The sequence below is a fragment of the Saccopteryx leptura genome, chromosome 1 (assembly GCF_036850995.1).
Source record: "Saccopteryx leptura isolate mSacLep1 chromosome 1, mSacLep1_pri_phased_curated, whole genome shotgun sequence".
In the NCBI taxonomy this organism is placed as follows: Eukaryota; Metazoa; Chordata; class Mammalia; order Chiroptera; family Emballonuridae; genus Saccopteryx; species Saccopteryx leptura.
In genome coordinates, this window is record NC_089503.1 from 372,077,363 (window position 1) to 372,097,823 (window position 20,461).

Here is a 20,461-nt window from a genome sequence, read left to right on the forward strand (position 1 = left end):
GAGATGGCATTGGTATGAACCCACATTTGGTCACTCCATAAGAATCTTGTTTTCACCCAGATGATTCACCCCGCACTCCTGCCCTGCCCCCTCCCCCAAATTATCTAATGTTTTCCAAGAATTCCAGGAATCCTGGCAAGAGTTAAAGACATGGCCCTGGCCAGTTGGCTCAGCGGTAGAGCGTCGGCCTGGCGTGCAGGAGTCCCGGGTTCGATTCCCGGCCAAGGCACACAGGAGAGGCACCCATTTGCTTCTCCCCCCCCTCCCCCCCTCCTTCCTCTCTGTCTCTCTCTTCCCCTCCCGCAGCGAGGCTCCATTGGAGCAAGGATGGCCCGGGCGCTGGGGATGGCTCTGTGGCCTCTGCCTCAGGCACTAGAATGGCTCTGGATGCAACAGAGCGATGCCCCAGAGGGGCAGGGCATCGCCTCCTGGTGGGCATGCCAGGTGGATCCTGGTCGGGAGCATGTGGGAGTCTGTCTGACTGCCTCCCCGTTTCCAGCTTCGGAAAAATGAAAAATAAAAAAAAAAAGAGTTAAATACATAATTAATCTGCATTACTACAGTCTAAAAACTAGTTTAAAAAATAAACAACAGTAAAAACAACAAAAATCTAAGTTAAAAAATGTTCAGAAGGGACAGCAACTGATATACAGTTTTCAGATGCCTGACTCTGTTCATCTATGAGGACATTTTACCCACATTACACAGAATTTTTAAATTTATATTTTTAAGTATATCATCTCCAGGCCCTAAAAATGGCTATTATTCAGATTTTAAACAGAACTAACCTATAATCAAAATTAGAACTAGTAATCATTTTAACACTAATAAACACTCACCCAGCTGAATATTTTGACATGAATTTCCTGATGGATGACTACATGTTCAATGCTGAATTCATTTTTTCTTTAAAAACATAAGCTTTTTTTTTTTTCATTTATTTATGATGCTTCTAGTCAGCCTATTCTAAATGGGGACATTTTAATTATTTATATTTTTCTTTTTTGCTCCTTACATTCAAACAGTTGCCAAACCTGATTATTCCACATTCAGGATATCTTGCCAACGACTTTACATTTTCTCATTTCTACTGACATGAGCCTATTTGAGTCTCAGAAGTGTAAACTGACAGTTGACACAAAATGGTAGTGGCTCAAAGCTTGGCAAAATTTTCCAAATCACCCTCTCAGCTTTCCAATTACCCCATTAAGTTTGCTCTCTTACTGACGTATAATAATGTTAAAATATTAGCAAAAGAAGAGTTTTGTTTTTGTTTTTTTACAGAGACAGAAAGAGAGTCAGAGAGAGGGATGGACAAGAACAGAGAGAGATGAGAAGCATCAATCATGTTTTTCCTTGAGATATCTTAGTTGTTCATGGATTGCTTTCTCATATGTGCCTTGACCGTGGGCTTCAGCAGACCGAGTAACCCCTTGCTCAAACCAGATGAGTCCAGGCTCTAGCTGGTGACCTCGGGGTCTCGAACCTGGGTCCTCCGCATCCCAGTCTGATGGTCTATCTACTGCGCCACAGCCTGGTCAGGCCTAAGAAGAGTTGTTGATAAAGCTATTATTTGAAGAACTTAATGAAGAACAATTTATTGCAACCATTTTCACATACATCTTTTTTGTTCTATGTCCTATCTTTTTCATAATAAAAAATGAGCAACTCACAAAAATATCATACGAAGCAGTTATGTTACATATGAGTTATATGTTAATAATAAGACAATATTGTTGTCATATAAAATGTTTCTATCATCTTGGGTAGCTATAAGTTTGTCTTTCTTTATAAATGGGTATTTTTATTCCCAAAGAAAAAATATAAATGCAGTTGTTAACTTAAAATTTTGATTCACTATTCAAATACTATGTAAAATTTGATAAATGTCTCTGTAAAATAAAGAGTACTTACTAATGATGATTTTTTTTTTTTTTTTGTATTTTTCTGAAGCTGGAAACTGGAAGAGGCAGTCAGACAGACTCCCGCATGCGCCCGACCGGGATCCACCCGGCACGCCCACCAGGGGCGAAGTTCTGCCCACCAGGGGGCGATGCTCTGCCCCTCGGGGGCGTCGCTCTGCCGCGACCAGAGCCACTCTAGCACCTGGGGCAGAGGCCAAGGAGCCATCCCCAGCGCCCGGGCCATCTTTGCTCCAATGGAGCCTTGGCTGCAGGAGAGGAAGTGAGAGGCAGAGAGGAAGGAGGGGGGGGGTGGAGAAGCAAATGGGCGCTTCTCCTATTTGCCCTGGCTGGGAATCGAACCTGGGTCCCCCGCACACTAGGCCGACGCTCTACCGCTGAGCCAACCGGCCAGGGCTAATGATGATCTTTTCATTTATCAAAAATATATCATAGCTTAAATATCTATGCACTCAATATACATAAAGGAACATTGACATAATTTTTAAAAAGAAAGGTTAAATGAATTAAATAACAATAAAAACATCATATATTAAAGCCAATTTAATGTAGCTCTAGCAATACTTAAAGAAAAAAATAAGCTTCTAAATGACTATATTAAAAAGGACACTGTAAGGCCAGGGGCTGCTGCCATCATGGCCATTCATATGCAGGTTCCCATTAGATTCAGGCAGACGGTAAAAAAACAGCAGAGCCAGAAAATTGTGGGCCATTCTTTATTCTAGCCTCGCATTGGTCGACAAACACACAGAGCTCCCAAAGCCACTGACACATTCTCCGTCCACAACCAGGAGAATCCTTCTATTTTTTTTCTAGAATGAAAGGCCTCACGAGTCTCAGTGGAGCTGACAAAAGCCCCTCAGCTCTCTGGTTCCCCATCCGCACATCTTCTCCTCTCTGTTCCCACTCTGCCATCTTGGCTTCTTTCTCTCCAAAACTGGCTTTTCTTTCTTTCCCTGCCATCTTGGCTTCTCCTGCTTCTCCTCCTTTTCTTCTTTCCTTTTAAAACTTTTCTGGCATGAAAACCTCTCCTCCAGCCACATTAGCATAGCAATGGCCCTTCCTAAGCAGGAAGGTAATTAGCAATTTCACAGATCACATACCTGGCACTGCCCAGCACCATTTTTTAACACTAAATGTGAGCAAACTCAAAAAATACAAAATTTACAAACTCATTTGCCCAATAGACACTATATCAACTATAAGAAATTGTAACACATTTATATTAAAAATGTAAATTAAATATAAAGCATAATACAGAAAAAAACTAAGTATGTGAAACATGAAGTAGAATATGGGAAAGCAATGAGAAGAAAAAACAAGTCAAAGATGAATGAAAAGACTAAATTAATACATATATCCATACAAGTCTGATAAAGAAAGAAAAGAAATTTCAAATCATCAATATCATATGAAATGTATTATCATTCAGATCCTACAAACATTTAAGACAATAAGAAGATACTTTATACAAATAAATTGTACAGCAATGAACAAATTCCCAGAGAAACACAACTTAAAAGTTGATAACAGAAGGAATAGAGAATAGCTTTATAAAGCTATTTTAATAATTTAAACCGTAAGTTAAAAACACATTTTACCAAAAACTCTAGACCCAAATATCTTTTAACAGTTCTAAATATAAATAAATAAATAAACAAATATTATCTGAGGTGATGGTGTGTTGTTTAACTAGGTGATGGTGGAAATATACGATACTTTCACAATGTATATTTATTTAACATGAGCAGGACATACAATTTAAATGTTATCATTTTATTTGTCAATTATACTTCATTAAAGCTGGAAAGTAAAAAAAATAAATAAAAACATTGAAATATATCAAAGCTACAAGGAAGAAATACAATTTTTTTTACCCAAAATCTTTTTGAAAATGTAAAACAAAGGGTTGGCCCTGGCCAGTTGGCTCAGCAGTAGAGCGTTGGCCCAGTGTGTAGAAGTCCCAGGTTCGATTCACATTCAGGGCACACAGGAGAAGCGCCCATCTGCTTCTCCACCCTTCCCACTCTTCTTACTCTCTACCTCTCTCTTCCCCTCCCGCAGCCAAGGCTCCATTGGAGCAAAGTTGACCCTGGTGCTAAGGATAGCTCTATGGCCTCTGCCTCAGGTGCTAGAATGGCTCTGGCCACAAAGGAGCAACGGCCCAGATGGGCAGAGCATCGCCCCCTGGTGGGCATGTCAGGTGGATCCCGGTCGGCCGCATGGCATGGGGTAGTCTATCTGACTGCCTCCCCGCTTCTACCTTTGGAAAAATACAAAAAATAAAAAATAAATAAAACAAAGAGTCATTTCTCAAGATTATTTTATAACACCAGCTAATTGATATTTTCCTTCACCAATTTAAACTAATATTTACATTAAAATATATAAGCTAATACATAATATCAGAGCATAAGCTAATATAAAATATATTTCTATAATTTTAATGTTAAAATGTATTTATATTTTAACATTCTACATGAGTGTAAACACAAATTTCTTAACACAGTATTATTACTCAGTATTATCCAGTCTTACAACTTACTCTAAAATGCAAATTTTATTTAAAACTGAAAAGTAAAATAATATAATTTGCCACATTAACAGAATAAAGTACTAAATCATATGAAAACCAAAGTAGACAAAGATGAATAGTAGAACATTTTATTAATTCATAGATAAAAGCTTTCATGATTAAAAATAAATGTTTTCAGAACAGTAAGATTGCAATTTTTATATGGTAAATAACATCTGGAAAGCTTAAAACTAAAATTATAATTAACAAATGTTGATTTTTTCCTTAAAATTAGAAACAAAGCACACCTATCTATTATTACCAAATATTTTCCACATTTTACTTGAAATTCTAGACAGTGCAATAAAGCAAGTAAAAAATTATAAAAAAAATAAATGTAGAATACACTGTTATCTCAGATGACATGATAGTGTACATTAAAAAACTATAGAAATTATGTATACTAACATTAAAATATGCATTTAACAATATTATAGGCTACAAGGTCAAGATACAAACACTAATTGTATTTCCACAAGATAGCAATTTGAGCAATTATGAATTACTTTGTATAAAAGTATCAAAAATATCAAATATCTAGTAATGTATCTGGTTAAAGATGTGAATGATCTCTACAAAACATTAATGAGACTTAAAGATATGCAGAAATATGTCATTTTCATGTTTTGGAAAACAACAGTTTGAGAAAGAAGTCAGTTCCCCTTAAACTCATGTTTATCTTTGATTTTCTGTAGTTTGAAGATGAGATGTCCAGAACCATGTTTTTTGGCTTTATCCTGTTTGGTGTTCTCTGAGACTCCCAGATCTGTGATGTGACCTAACATTAATTTGGAGAAATCCTCAGTCATTACTGTTTCAGATGTTTTTTCTGCTCCTTTCTCTCTTTCTTCTTCCTGGTAGTCCCATAATAAATATGTTACACCCACTGTAGTTGCACCAAGTTTTTAAATATTCTATTTTTTTCTATTTTCTTGCCTGTTTTTAAGAATTCTTTTGCTATACCATCTAGCGCAGAGTTTCTTTCTTCAGCCTTGTCCAGTTTATTAACAATCCCATTAAAGGCATTCTTTATTTCTGTTACAGTGATTTTTTTTATCTCTAACATTATCATTTGGGTCTTTCTAAAGATTTCTATGTCTCTGCTGACATTGCACATCTGCTCTTGCATGCTATTTTATTCATTAGAGCTTTAAGCATATTAATCATAGTTGTCTTAAATTCCCAGTATGATCATTTTTATATCCCTGCCACATCTGCTTCCGATGTTTGCTCTCTTTTCAAATTGTGTTTTTTGGCTCTGGCCAATTGGTTCAGTGGATAAACATCAGCCCAGCATAGGGATGTCCTGGGTTTAATTACCAGTGAGGACACACAGGAGAACCACCTCCCACTCCCCATTCTCTCTTTCTTCCCCTCCTACAGCCAGTGGCTCAGTTGTTTGGAGCATCAGCCTCTGGCACCAAGAATAGCTCGGTTGATTTGAGCATTAGCCCCAGACAGGGGTTGCTGGGTGGATCCCAGCTGGGGAGCATGCAGAAGTCTGTCTCACAATCTCCCCTCCTCTCACTTAAAAAAAAAAAATGTAGTCTTTGCCTTTTGGGAAGCCTTGTAAATTTTTCTTGATAGCAAAGCCTGACATACTAGAAGGGCTTTTATTAATGTGGAGGCAAGGTGTGGGTAGGGAAGGTGTTCTATAGTCCTATAGTTAGGTCTCAGTCTTTCACCCAGCCTCTGCCTCTGGACTCTGAAATTCACAAGTGTTTCTCTCGTTTATTTTTTTCTACTCCCTTAGTTGGGAAAGGATGGCTAGGGCTCACTAGAGTTGGGTGTTTCCTTTTCCCAGGTTAATCAAGCTGTGATCATACCCCCAAGAGTTTAGGGGGGGTTAGGGACTCCTTGTCCCCTCCCTTGGCCAGGAATCTGGATGGGGGATTCTCCAACATTTACTGTAGGTCCCTGTTAGATTCAAGGAGTACTGACATGCTGGGGCTGCCAAGAGTGTACAAGGTCCCTGTGACACTGAGAACAAAGAGTTCAGCAACATCCTGCATTGAGTCAGAGACCCTTATCAGAAGTTTATGTTTGAAATTCTCCACTGAGTAATACCCCCCCCCCGTAACTGCGCATGACCTCCCTAGCCAATGACTAACAGCCACATCAGCTTCTGTATGAACCGCTTGCTTGCTACGCTATAAAAACCCCTAGACTGTAGGCGCTCGGTGTGACTCTGGTGACTGCCACCTGAGCTCACCCCTGCGCAGGTTTGTTTTTTGTTTTTTTTTCTTTTTCTTTTTCTCTTGGCCATAAAACTGTCTAAAACTCTCCAAACGTCTCCAGTGTTTGTTTTACCCGCGAGTGCAACAGTCCCCAGTCAATTTCACAAAATTGTGTGGGGGGGGTACATGACTAGGTCCCCCTGGAGTTTTTAACAGTGAGATTCGTCTACACTGAGCCTCTGGCAATTTGTTAGCTGCGGTTCAGGCTTTTCTTTCCTGGGCACTGGCTCCCCTGAGGTCTCACTTTGTTACTTTCTGCTGTGGTAAGACAGAATCTGCTGAGTTCGCCTGTCTGTCTTGCCAATCTTGGTAGCCACCGTTTTCCTTGTGTCCTTCCCTCTCTGATGGATCCAAGCAGAGTTGTTGGTTTTTCAGTCTGTTCAGGTTTTTACTTGTTGTTAGAATGAAATGCTGACTTCCCAGCTTTGTACATGCAGAACTGAGACAGGTTATTAACACTTTGTTGACCGGCAACTTTACACAGACGTTATGTCATGTCACTGGCTATTTTTACATAATTGAATATGAAAGTGAAAGAATCTAAATAAACTTCAGTATACTTTATTTATACATAATGAATTTAAATGAAACTTTGTACATATCTGCTATGTGTTTTACTTTATACATATTATATATTTTAGTAATTTTTTTTGGTATCTGTTGGGCAGATAAAATGTATTATGCTCACTTTGTTAAAGATGATGCTGCCCACGAGGAGGCCGTTGCCCAGGTGATATTAATGTGTGTTGGGGTGGGCTAAAGGCAGGCAGAATCCTTGTAGCCTGGGGCTTGGTTTTGGGATTAAGCCTTTCCTACCCTTTTTGATGTAGGGCGGTACAATCCAATCATGCCTCAGAGAAGTGACTTTGTATTAGAGACTTCCCTGTTTTGTATATTGGATTAAAGGTTTGGATTTCTACACTATAAAATGGGGGCAGAACGAGAGCTTGCACTCTTCCTGGGATGATTAGCATGAGAGAGCAGAGGAAGCAGAGCAGAGAGCAGCGGAAAGAGGCCGTGTGGCCAGGAGAAGCAGCCAAGATGGCGGAGTGCTGAGTGAGATGCCAGTTTGTGTAGAGTTTGTGTAGAGAGAAGGAAGGAGATGGGGAACTGAGGAGAATAAGGCTGGTGAGCTAGAAATCTTTGATTCTAGGAAACTCGGATAAGTCAGTGGCTTTGTGAGCACTGAATGTGAGTGGGTTTTGGAGCCCAGTGTGTATTTTTACTTGCCTGCCGGGTGCAAGCTAGGATTAAAGAAAATGGCCTATCAGTTTTTGGCTCCATTGTTTCTTTACCGACTGTCCGAATGCAATGTGAACCTGCATGGGCCGGGCTGCTGTGATAGTGGCCCTGGCCCTGCCTTCTGGCTTTACACTGGCCCATGCAGGTTCGCATTGGATTCGGACAGTCGGTAAAGAAACAATGGAGCCAAAAACTGGTGGGCCATAGTCTTTAATCCTAGCTTGCACCCGGCGGGCAAGCAAAAATACACACTAGGCTCCAAAACCCAGTCACATTCAGTGCTCACAAAGCCACTGACTTATCCAAGTTTCCTAGAATCAAAGGTTCCTAGCTCACCTGATTTATTCACCTCTGTTCCCCATCTCCTTCCTTCTCCAGCGTCAAACTGCACAAACTGACCTCTCAATCAACACTCCGCCATCTTGGCTGCTTCCCCTGGCCTCCTCCACGTGGCCTTTCTCTGCTCTCTGCTCTGCTCTCTAATGCTAACCTCTGGAACCAAGAGGGCAAACTCCCGTTTTGCCCCCACTTTATACTGTAGCTTCACAACCTCTAATCCAATATACAAAGTAGGGAAGTCTCTAATACAAAGTCACCTCTCTGAGGCATGATTGGATTGTACCACCCCACATCAAAAAGGGTGGGAAAGGCTTAATCCCAAAACCAAGCCCCAGGCTACAAGGATTCTCAACATACATTAATATCACCTGGGCGACGGCCTCACATGGGCAGCGCTGTTTTTAACAAAGTGAGCATAATACATTTTATCTGCCCAACAGCCAGGCGGCTGCTTTGATAGTGACAGCCATGGCTCCTGGCCTTACAGTATGGTATACTGTATAGCAATCACCCACATGTAATGGTATGCAACATGTTTTGCAAATATTATATATCTGGTTTCGCTGCGCTTTCCTTTTGAAATACACACTTTACACATTCTAGCTGGATTGAACACAACAAAGGAAGAGTTTACAATATCCTTGATATGTATGTTCAGACTGAGAGCGGTTAGAAGATAGTCCAAGTTTAGATGGCTAGACACTGTGATTGTTTTTGTTTACTGTACCTTTGATTTTGCGGTCTCACGCCTGGAAGAGTGGGAAGAAAAAGAGTCCGTATGAGAATATAGAATGGTGCGCTGTTTTTCAAACTTCGACTCTCAGGGCGAAGAGTCACAAATACAATAATCCTATATTACCCTGAGTTTCAAAAATTAAAATAGCTAATGCAAGTGCAAACACGAGTTAACTTGTGACCAGTCAACAACATTTGGGCATGAAAACACGAGTTAATCATGAGCGGTCAGCAACATTTGGGCAGGAAAACACGAGTTAATCGTGAGCAGTCAGCAATGTGCCAGGGCAGGTGGAACAGGGAAACTGAGACAGATACTTAAATGGCCAAACAGTTTATAGTAATCTAGTAAAAAACAAAATCCTATCGTCCCTAACCAAGGGGATTTAAGAGTAAAAGTTTCTTCTTCTCCTCCCCAACCAGAGGGTACATTGCTTAAATCACCCTACTCAGAAATAGACAGCAGAAATCCAATTAGCACCATCTGGGCCAATCACACCCAAAACAGATAAAGGCAGGGGAATAAATCCCATTTTGGTGCGTCAGCATAAAGCTGATGCATGTTTTAGTAAACTCCTCCCTAAATCCCCGCCTTTAGAAAACAATATGAATCCTCAAGACAAAAACCCAGTTCGGGCTCTCTCTGGAACACCCCCATGCCTTTCTTCTCTGTCAGATGTGTAGCTTTACTTTTCTCTCCTAAATTCTAAGGGTCTCCATGAGACCTGCAACCAGGGGAGCAGTGGGCAGCGGCAGCTCCTCCTGGACTTGCCCGCTGAGCCCGTCTCCGAGGCCCCTTTTCTCTGACTGCCCAGCGAGCCAAAGCAGCCCCGCCTAGGCTCACTTCTTTCCATAACGTTTCTAGAGTCACAGCAGAACCCCACTTAGGCTCTCTCCTCTTGTTTCTACTCAAAGCCCTTCCTGGTTTCACTGTCCCCAGCTTTTATAAACACATTCTCAAAATCACCTGGACTCATGTGGCGAAATCTTTCTTACACAAAGTCAAGAACCCACGTATTACCTGCTGACCTGAGACAGAACTGCTCTGGGCCCAGTACCTTCCCAGTGACAGAACCAGAAACTGGAAATCGTGATTTATTTTATACAAAGCTGACATGTGAAAACAGATGATGTTTTAAGCAGAGAGGTTGGGATAAAAAATGGTTAAATAGAAAATAATGATTCTACTTCACATATAGAAGTTATTTTGAAATTAATCACAGCCCTATATAACAAAGCAACAACTATAAAATTTTAAAAGAAACATAGTGTTAGTCAAATAAGTTTGTAAATATATATATATATGTTTGCTCGCTTATAGTTTGCATTAGGTGTGGGGGATAGGCTGTAAACAGGAAAGGTCCTTATAGCCTAAGACTAAGCCTTTTCCACCCTTTTAATACTAAGATCTTTTCAACATCCTTCTAATACTAAGATCTTCTCAAAACTAAGCTTTTCCCCACACCCTTGACTATTGCAGTGGGGTGGTGCATTCTTATGAGGAATCCTATTTATGCCTCAGATAGGTGGCTTTGTATCAGAGACTTTCTCATTTGTATATGTATTGGCTTTAAAGGCTTTAATTTCTACATTATAAGATAAGGCAGACTGGGGGCTCTCTCTCACCCAGGTCCTGTTATCAGCATTGCAGAGGAGAGCTAGCCAAGATGGCAGAGTGCTGAAGGAGAAGCCAGTTTGTGCAGAGTTTGTGTAAAGAGAAGGAGATGGGGAACAGAGGTGAATAAGGCTGATGGGGCCTCTGATTCTCGGATAAGTCAGTGGCTTTGAAAGCCCTGAATGGAAAGGGAAATGTTTTCCCACTGTGTATATTGCTTGCCCACCAGGTGTGAGCTAGGATTAAAGGCAATGGCCCACCAGTTCATGGCTCCATTGTTTCATTAAGGCTGTGATGGTGGCAGCGGCTACTGGCCATACACATAGGATAGTATCATTGTGACCATGTGGGGAACCAAGTTTCTCTAAAAAATATTTCAAAATAGATACTGTAAAAAATAGTGATAATAAAATAGACTAAAATAAATTGGACCCAGTGCAAATTAAAATTTATTGTTATGAGCCCTGGCCAAGTAGCTCAGTTAGATGATCATATCGATATGCCAAGGTTGAGAGTTTGATCCTCAGTCAGGGTACATACAAGAATCAACCAATGATGGCGTGAGTAAGTGGAGCAGCAAATATATGTTTCTCTCTCCCTTTCTCTTTGTCTTCCTTTCTCTCTAAAATCAATGGATAAAAATTATTTAAACATTATGAAAATGAATAAGGAACTTACAAACTGACTAATATACAGGGTGGGGTAAACGTAGGTTTACAGTTGTGAGTACAAAAAACACAGTTTTTCCTTGTGCTATTTTCCATAAAAACAACTGTGAACCTACTCTATTTACACTGAAGTCATACATCAATCCCAAGTTATTTCTTCAGGTTTCCTATAAAATACAAATATTTTCCAAACTAACAGGTCTTGTTTCTATTTTTTTTTTTAATAGAAGAAACCTGGGGAGGATATGAAAATGTTGCTCACTTCCCTGAAGCACTTGTTTTTCTATCACTTATTCACTGTGAGGCCAAACATAGGAAGAAGTTTTAGGATAGGACCAATAAACTCTGCATAATTATAACATTCTCTACAAAGCACAGAGCGAAGGAAGGAAAGAAGGAAGGAAGGAAGGAAGGAAGGAAGGAAGGAAGGAAGGAAGGAAGGAAGGAAGGAAGGAAGGAAGGGAGGAAGGAAGGAAAAAAGGAAGGAAGAAAGGAAGAAAAAAAGGAAAGAATTGAAGAATAGTGTAGGCTGAACCACAGACATAATTAGAGAAAGTATATTTTGTTAAAAAAAAAAAACCCAAATAGATGGCATGAATTCAGAGCACAGACTAGATTGCTGGTTCTCAAAGTGTGCGCCCTACAAGATTTCCAGGTGTGCCCTATGGTATTCCAGAGAAATATGTGCCTGTTGGGGACCAAAAAACCAACAGGGTTTTTGGAGTTTAGCTTTTTGGGGGACAGAGATGTGGGGAATTGACTGTAAGCTGACATTCTGCCCAACCTCACTTGCTTGATTAGGTTGCAAAAGACTGTTAAGCTGTGGTGCTGGATTGTTTACATTACCCCCCATGTTCCCTGGAAAGACTGGAGGCAAGTTTCTTCTATCCTTTGTTTGGTGTAAAGTTAAGATGATATGTATGGTGGGGGTTTTGGATTGATGATTAAACATAGGAATTGTCTCTTGAAACCTTTTGAAATTCTATAAAAGAAGAATATGTGGCAATATCTAAAAAAGCTTTGAACATATTACTACAAATTTCAATATCCTATTTATGTGAATTAGGATTTTCTACCCTCAACATAATTAAGAGTAAAAAGAGAAAAATTCTTCAATGTATTGACAAGGAAATGAGAGTTTGCCTTTCAAGTATATGCCCAAACATTGAAGAAATCACTAGGACATATCAGGCTCATGTTTCTCATAAACACAAGAATGAAAAATCTTAACACATTCACACCAGGACCTGCTGAATTTACTAAATCTTACTAAGAATGTATTTATATAAAAGATAACTTTTTGACATTTTAATTTTTAACCCCTCTTTTTTACAAATTCTAAAAAGCATAACTCGAAAAATGTAACATAAAAATGTTTTTTAATGTCAGAATAAATTTAATTTGTCATATGTATTTCATTTAATTACTAAAAAGCACTCTTGGACTTTATATTGTTTTTCTTTAATAATTGACTTAATTATTTATAACATATTTCTCATAAATTTGTATATAGTGTGCCTACAATTATTTAGTAGGATTTTAAATGCAGCCCAACTTCAAAGAGTTTGAGAAGCACTGGACTAGAGGGAGACTAATGATATATGTGTGATTGGAAATACTTTGTGTAAATCCACTTGAACGTATCTAGAAATGAAGATGTTCCATGATATAAGAAATAATCAACATGGGGAATGTTAAATAGGTCAAACAAACATGAAATAAAAATAGACCATTTATACCCTGGCCAGTTGATTTAGTGGTAGAGCATCGAGGATGTCCCAGGTTTGATTCCCAGAGCATACAGGAGAAGGGACCATCTGCTTCTCCACCTGCTCCCTTTTCCCCTTCTGCAGCCATGCTCAGTTGATACGAGTGCACCAGCACTGGGCACTGAGGATGGCTTCATAGAGCCTCTGGCCTAGGTGCTGAAAATAGCTTGGTTATGAGCAGCCCCAGATGAGCAGAGCATCGGCCCTAAATAGGGGTTGCCAGGTGGATCCTGGTCGAAGTGAATGTGGGAATCTGTCTCTCCTCTCACTTAAAAAAGAATAAAAATTAAAAAAAAAATAGACCATTTATTAGTATCATTACTGTCCATCAAAAGGTCATTAATGTCAGTGACAATATTTTCCACATAGACTCTTTTCTTCCCACTGCAATCAGGTAAATAAGACTGATATAGTTATTCTTTTAAGACTATTCTGGAAAGAAAGTTTGATGCTTTATCACCTAGAGCTAGCAGAAACAGTGAGGTTTAGAACTCAGATCTCTTATTTTCATACTTAGAAAGATCTGGGCCTTGTCTTATTGTGTTGGTGGTCCTATGAAAACAAAATCAGTAATCCTAGAGTTGAAAATCAATATGCAGGACTCAATGAAATTATGGAAGAAAAATAGTATGGTGATTGACAATATGTGGTAGAGTTGAGTGAATGCTAATCAACTCCCAAATGTCTCAGTGGTTTGCAACAAAAAAGGTCAGTATCTTGTTCCTACAAGTTTCACTATGGTGATGACCAGGTAACTGATGTCCACGCTATGGGGTTAGCTCTGAAAATCCCATGGTGCTTCCAATTGTTCTGGAAGGGAAGGAGAACAGTAGACAAAAAGCCCTAGCAATTTATTCCAATCAGACATAATGAATGTTTCTTCGAGTCATATTTCTCGGCCAAAATAAATCACATGTCTGTGCCTAAGATTCAGGAAGAGGACAACCATACTCTTACATTAAAAATAAACAACAGTGAACAGTTCTAATGGTTTTTATAAGATTGAAAAATATGGCCCTGGCCAGTTGACTCAGTTATAGAGCGTTGGCCTGGCGTGCAGAAGTCCCGGGTTTGATTCCCGGCCAGGGCACACAGGAGAAGCGCCCATCTACTTCTCCACCCCTCCCCCTCTCCTTCCTCTCTGTCTCTCTCTTCCCCTCCCACAGCCAAGGCTCCATTGGAGCAAAGATGGCCCTGGCGCTGGGGATGGCTCCTTGGCCTCTGCCTCAGGCGCTAGAGTGGCTCTGGTCGTGGCAGAGCGACGCCCCCGGAGGGGCAGAGCATCGCCCCTGGTGGGCGTGCCGGGTGGATCCTGGTCGGGCGCATGCGGGAGTCTGTCTGACTGTCTCTCCCCGTTTCTACCTTCAGAAAAATACAAAAAAACAAAACAAAAAATTTTGGAAAATATAGGCACAATTAAAAAAGGAACATCAATCCTTTAAAAGAATTGTTAAAAAACAAAGAGAAAAAAGGGGAAAAAGAGAAAAGAAAAAATTTTAAAGTATGTAGAAAAAAGACAGTATGTGGCTTGCAAAATCTAAAATATTTGCTACATGTCATTTGCAGAAACATTTACAAACTCTTGTCTTAGTTCATCACTTCATGGCACATTAATTATTTCCACTTAGATCTAGAGTTCCAGATATGTTTGCATGCAAAAACAAGCATACACAATTGTTTGACTCTCTACCATATTCATACACAAATCCATGGGATCCCAATTACAGTCATAACTTATTACTGACGGTCACACCGGCATACATACGCACAGACACTCAAATAGCAAAGTCAAGCCGGGCTGCCAGCAGATAAGGGGTTATTTCACCTGGCAATGGAAATGAAATCTCTGTCAGTGCTAAATCTTCACTACCCACCTTGCAGTCACTAATTAACTCCTAATAAACATACACATTTGCATTTTATATTGTTTTCCTTAATGTTTTTTTCCTCTTTTTTCCCCAAATTGTCCATATGTCCTTCCCCAATGAAAGAAGCAATTACTTCTAGGCCTTAAAAAAAAATTTTTTTTTAATTTATTGATTTTAAAGAGAGCAGAAGGGTGAGAGGGAGAGAAATATCGATCTGTTCCTGTGTGTGCCCTGACTGGGGATCAAAGCAGCAACCTGTTACCTCTGAATCTTGATGAAACCTCAGCTGCCTCTTTAATCAGCAGAAGCACGCAGCAGAAGCATACTTCGAATTTGGTGTTAGGGCTTCTCACTTTCATCCTGGCTTTCGTCTGTGCACCCTGCCCGACATCCTCTAGCACTAAATACCCTCCACCACACATTTCCTATGCTGATGGCTCTCCCTGCAAGATGAGAAAAAAAAAATAATAATTATAGCCCCTTTGGTTCAGTTTCTAGCACAGCTCGGTGATCTGCAGGATCCCCTGCAAAATATTGTCCCCGGGGGGGGGAGAGGAGGATCACCCTGCCATACCTCCCAGGGGTGTGTAAGTCCGAATAGAGCTGGCTTTTGGACTGGTCCAGGGGGAAAAGGCTGCCGGCCAGGCTGCGCTCGATCTTGACCAGGCTGTGGCTGGGAGCGACCAGGCGCTCCAGGTCGCCCTCGGGCTGGAAGCGTTTGAGCGCGCTGAGGCCGAAGGTGATGGTCAGGACTGCGGGCACGGTGAGGAAGAGGACCGGGTGCCGGCTCACGCACAAGCCCAGCCTGTGGCAGAACGACCGGAGCCCTCTGCGAAGCACCTGCTGCAGCAGCCTCCAGGTGGAGCGCAGTGCCAGGTGCAGCACGGCTTCCACCGTTTCCCGGCACCTGCTTCGGGATAGACAGCTTCGCTCCGGCCCCCGCCGCCGCCTGGGCGCTCTCCGCCAGCCCCTCTGCGTTCACCATCAACTTCAGCTCGCACAATCGCCCTGTCAGTGCTTCCCAGGCGCACTCCTGCACGCCTTCCACTTTTCCAAACACTGCAGCAGGTGTCACAAGTCAGCAGATACTGGGAGCAGGCGGCTTCCTGTCCACCTGCCACTCCTTCTGTCACTCCTTTAGCCATGCCGCGCTCTCCCCCGCGCGCACCTGTGGTTCCGTTCCCTGCACCTGCATCTCGATGCTGCGGCACCCCAGCCGCCCTCCCCAGGCCCCCAGACCCCCAGACCCCGACCTCCCCGGAGGAGGGCGTGCGGAGCCCTTCTTTCTATGCAGATTTCTATTCTCCCCTCCACCCCACGCCCACCCACACCCACACCCCGGGGGCACTGCAGCTGCTAACTGGTCTTCAGTAAAAACGCTAACCTGTGTCTGTCCCACTGGGTCAGAAGGCGGAGTGGTGAATTGGGAGAAATACTCGAAAGCCTATTCACCTGGGGTCGTGAACAAAAATCACAATATATTGATGATGTTTTATAGAATTATACACCTGAAACCTACATAATTTTATTAACCAATGTCACTTCGATAATTCAATTAAAAAATTTTAAATTTTAAGTGTATTCATTGTGTGTGTGTGTGTGTGTGTGTGTGTGTGTGTGTGTGTGCCCGTGCGCGTGTCCGCACCCACTCCCTTGGCAAGAGAATGGAGGAGGAAGAGAAGTGAGCAGAAGTTGCTGGTCCAGTTAGTTAGGAGCTGCCTAGAGCCAGAGAATCTGGTGGAGGGTGGACTTGAGAAGGCAACTTTGAACATACCCCCAATGTCCCTTCACATGCTCGGTTTTGATTTTTGTTTTTTGGGTTTTGGTGTGTTTTTTTTTTCCAAAGTTAGAAGCGGGGAGGCCCTCAGACAGACTTCTGCATGGGCCCGACTGGGATCCACCCGGCATGCCCACCAGGGGGCGATGCTCTGCCCAGCAGGGGGCGATGCTCTGCCCATCTGAGGCGTTGCTCTCCTGCAATTGGAGCCATTCTAGCGCCTGATGTGGAGGCCATGGTGCTGTACTCAGCTCCCAGGCCAACTTTGCTCCAGTGGAGCCTTGGCTGTGGGAGCCTTGGCTGTGGGAGGCGAAGAGAGAGACAGAGAGGAAGGAGAGGGGGAGGGGTGGAGAAGCAGATGGTCACTTCTCCTGTGTGCCCTGACTGGGAATCAAACCTGGGACTTCCACATGCCGGGCCGACGCTCTACTGCTGAGCCAACTGGCCAGGGCACACACTAGTTTTGTTTTGACTTGATGACAAGAAGCAGAGAGGGCCGTGCTGCATTCCTGACAAATCAGTGGTCACAGCTCTGTGCATTCACCTCTGAAACTGCACAGCTACGGGCTGCAGAGATACGGGACCTCGGTGGGGCCCTGATCATCCCGGAAAAGAAAGGGGTGCACCGTGGCGGCCCTGCCTGCTTGTGTCTGGACATCCCTCCCTGAAAGTTCAAATGTATGTGCTCTGCCTGCTCACTCTCCTCACTCTTTAGGACTAGGAACCATTATCCCCAGGCACACCGTGTAACCCCAATGGTTCTCCCTCTTCCCCCATTAAATCCATTTGACTCTCTGTACAGGTAGATGAGCCCATGCGAGAGGCAGAGCTCCTATTCTTCTTGGAGCTGAAATCCTGCAGTAAATTGGCTACACTGCTTACACACATGGGTTGTTTCTTTAAAGGAAAGAGGCTCACAATTGCATTTGATTGACGTGGAAAACAAGAAACACTTATTTTCTGGGAAAGAAAAACCTGAAGAGTTCAATCACTTCAATCTTGGCAGAAAATACCTTTAAAGTATTGAGAAAGGTGTGCTCTGCACATTTGCATATTCAGAAAGATTTTAAGTTTTAACTGTTTTGAGGCACATGGTGGTTCATTTTAATATTCTGTTTATATAATGGAAATTTCTTATAATAAAAGTGAAAACAGGAACTAATATGTCTTTCTACATATATACAGAATGATGTATATATGGATAGATTCAAAAGATATACAGACATCAGCAAACCTACAACACATACATGCATTTATATATATATACACAAACATACACATACATACATACATTTAAAAACACACATGCATACATTCATAAACATAGAGAATTATGACTTAGGGGCAGCGCCCCTTCGCTGACGTCTGCAGCTCTGTTTGAGGAGAGGTGAGACCCCAGCACCCCAGCTGTGACCTAGGCCGTTGGAAATCCGAAGACCTGCCCTCTCGCAAACACCCACCTCACCAAAACACTATTGGGCCTTGTTCAACAGCCATGTAACTACAAGCCGCTTCTGAAAGGAGCCAATGAGGCCACCAACACCCTCAACAGAGGCACTTCTGAGTTACTGTGACGGCTGCAAACCCAGCCCTGCAAGTCATGCTGCACCTCCTGCTGCTCCTGGTGTGGAGACAAGAACGGGCCCCACACGTTGGTGCTGGTGCGTTGGTGCACTCCAGGCAGGCCCTGGGGCGGGCCTGTGGGGTCTCCGGGCCTGTCATCACCTGTGCTGTCACCAGCAAAGAGGGCTCAAGGCTGAAGCAGCAGATGCAATGCACTGAACAGTCCACTGAAAGGCTTTTAGTTTAACCCTGTGGCCTCAGCCACATTCTCGTGCTGGCTCCCTGGGGTTGGGTATCATTTTTTCTGTGTTAGCATGTGGTGTTTCCAGGTACCTTCTCCTGTTATAAAATATCACAGCAGTACACCTGGCTTTTACTTCTTTTTTGTGTTATTTTTGTTTTGTTTTATAGCTCATTCCCACAGCCCCCTACCCTGCCCTAATCTCCCCTTTCACTTTCACTCTGCCATCTTCCCTTCCTTTGAAAAAGGAACTAAGGTGCAGGACAGGTGGACGCAGAGGGCTGACACCTCTGCAAGGCAGAGAAGAGCCAGGATAGAGGCCTGGTTTCCGCTTCCAGGCACTAAATCCCATCTGTGTGCAGGGCATGGTAAAGTGAACACTACCCCCGACTTCCCTTGCACCTGGCAATCATTCCATACATGTTTCCATGATCTAGGGCTTCCTCTGCTCTCTGGGGCATTACGTATCATTTGAGAAGGAAGCATGTATTCTGTGAGGTTGCTAGCTGTGTGCCCAAGTGTCACATGCTAATGTACCCCTACAGTTTGCTTTTGGTAATATGAAGTGATGTCCATTCTGCCCCCGCCCAACTCCCAGTTGTGCCCCTTGAGGATGGCAGGACAGCAGCATACCAAAGAGATGTGAGCTACAGAATGCCAAAAGTGAGACATGGGGCCATTGACCTAGGTCTTAAGGGAGTGCAGAGTGGCAAGAGAAAATGGGTCAAGTCATGCTGGAATGAAGGATTCTGTAAGATACGGAGACCTGAAAGCCACAGCAGAGATGTTGGAGTTCAAGGAAACATTGTCTCTTTGGTGAATTGAGATTTCTTCAATGATCATTTCGTATCAGCGCTGAGAGCTCTTACCCCTGTTTCCTGCTGTGATGAGGGTCAGATGGATGTATTCTTTATCACGCCAGAAGAACTAACATGCCTGACCTATGGTGGTACAGTGGATAAAGTGTCAACTTGGAACGCTGAGGTCGCTGGTTCAAAACCCAGGGCTTGCCTGGTCAAGGCACATACGGGAGTTGATGCTTCCTGTTCCCCGCCCCTCTCTCTTTCTGCCTTTCTTTCTAAAATGAATAAACAAAAAGATATTTTTCTAAATATATATAAAAAAAGAACTGATGTGACATTCTTGTCAGAGTCCTAGTAGAGAAATATATTCATGTTCCAATTTTTAAAAATTATGGTTTAGTTCTTAGAAATTTCACCAGTCCATGTTTTATTAGGATAAGAAGAGAAACTGAGAGCAAAAGCTAGAAGTAAACTGAAATCTTAGCTCTTTGAAGTTTCATACAAATATATTTCATTTATTCACAAGATATAACTGATTACCTGATAGTAGCACAGTATTCAATTTAAACATTCTATCAATACCTGAGGAGGCTTCATCTAATGACTCCATTGGGAGAAAGTAAAAGAGTCTCCGTATGAGTGATAGGATAAGGTTTACATTTTAGTAAGAAAAGGTCTGCTGTGATAAAAGAATGATCTGGAAGAGATCAACCTTGAGGTAGGAGTGCCAGTGTAGAGGGTACTGAATTAATTTTGGAGAAAGATGATGGCTCAGGGAATTAGAGTAGAGAGTAAGAAAGAATCAAAAGGATGTGACAATTATACAAGAGAAAAATGGAAAGGACTTGAGGATTAAATGCATGTACACTAAAAGTGAAGCATGATCATTCTGGACTTCTCAAATTGTGTATATAAGAATAAAAGCTAGCCCTGGCCGGTTTGCTCAGTGGTAAAGCATCGGCCTGGCGTGCAAGGGGTCCCGGGTTCAATTCCCGGCCAGGGCACACAGGAGAAGCGCCCATCTGCTTCTCCACCCCTCCCCCTCTCCTTCCTCTCTGTCTCTCTCTTCCCTTCCCGCAGCCAAGGCTCCAATTGGAGCAAAGATGG

The 20,461-nt window shown here is 42.3% G+C and overlaps 1 pseudogene; it reads left to right on the forward strand.

Annotated features, from left to right (window-relative positions):
• The first annotated feature begins 16,113 nt into the window (after positions 1-16,113).
• LOC136388474 (NHP2-like protein 1 pseudogene) lies at positions 16,114-18,557 on the forward strand (annotated as a pseudogene).
• The last annotated feature ends 1,904 nt before the right edge of the window (positions 18,558-20,461 follow it).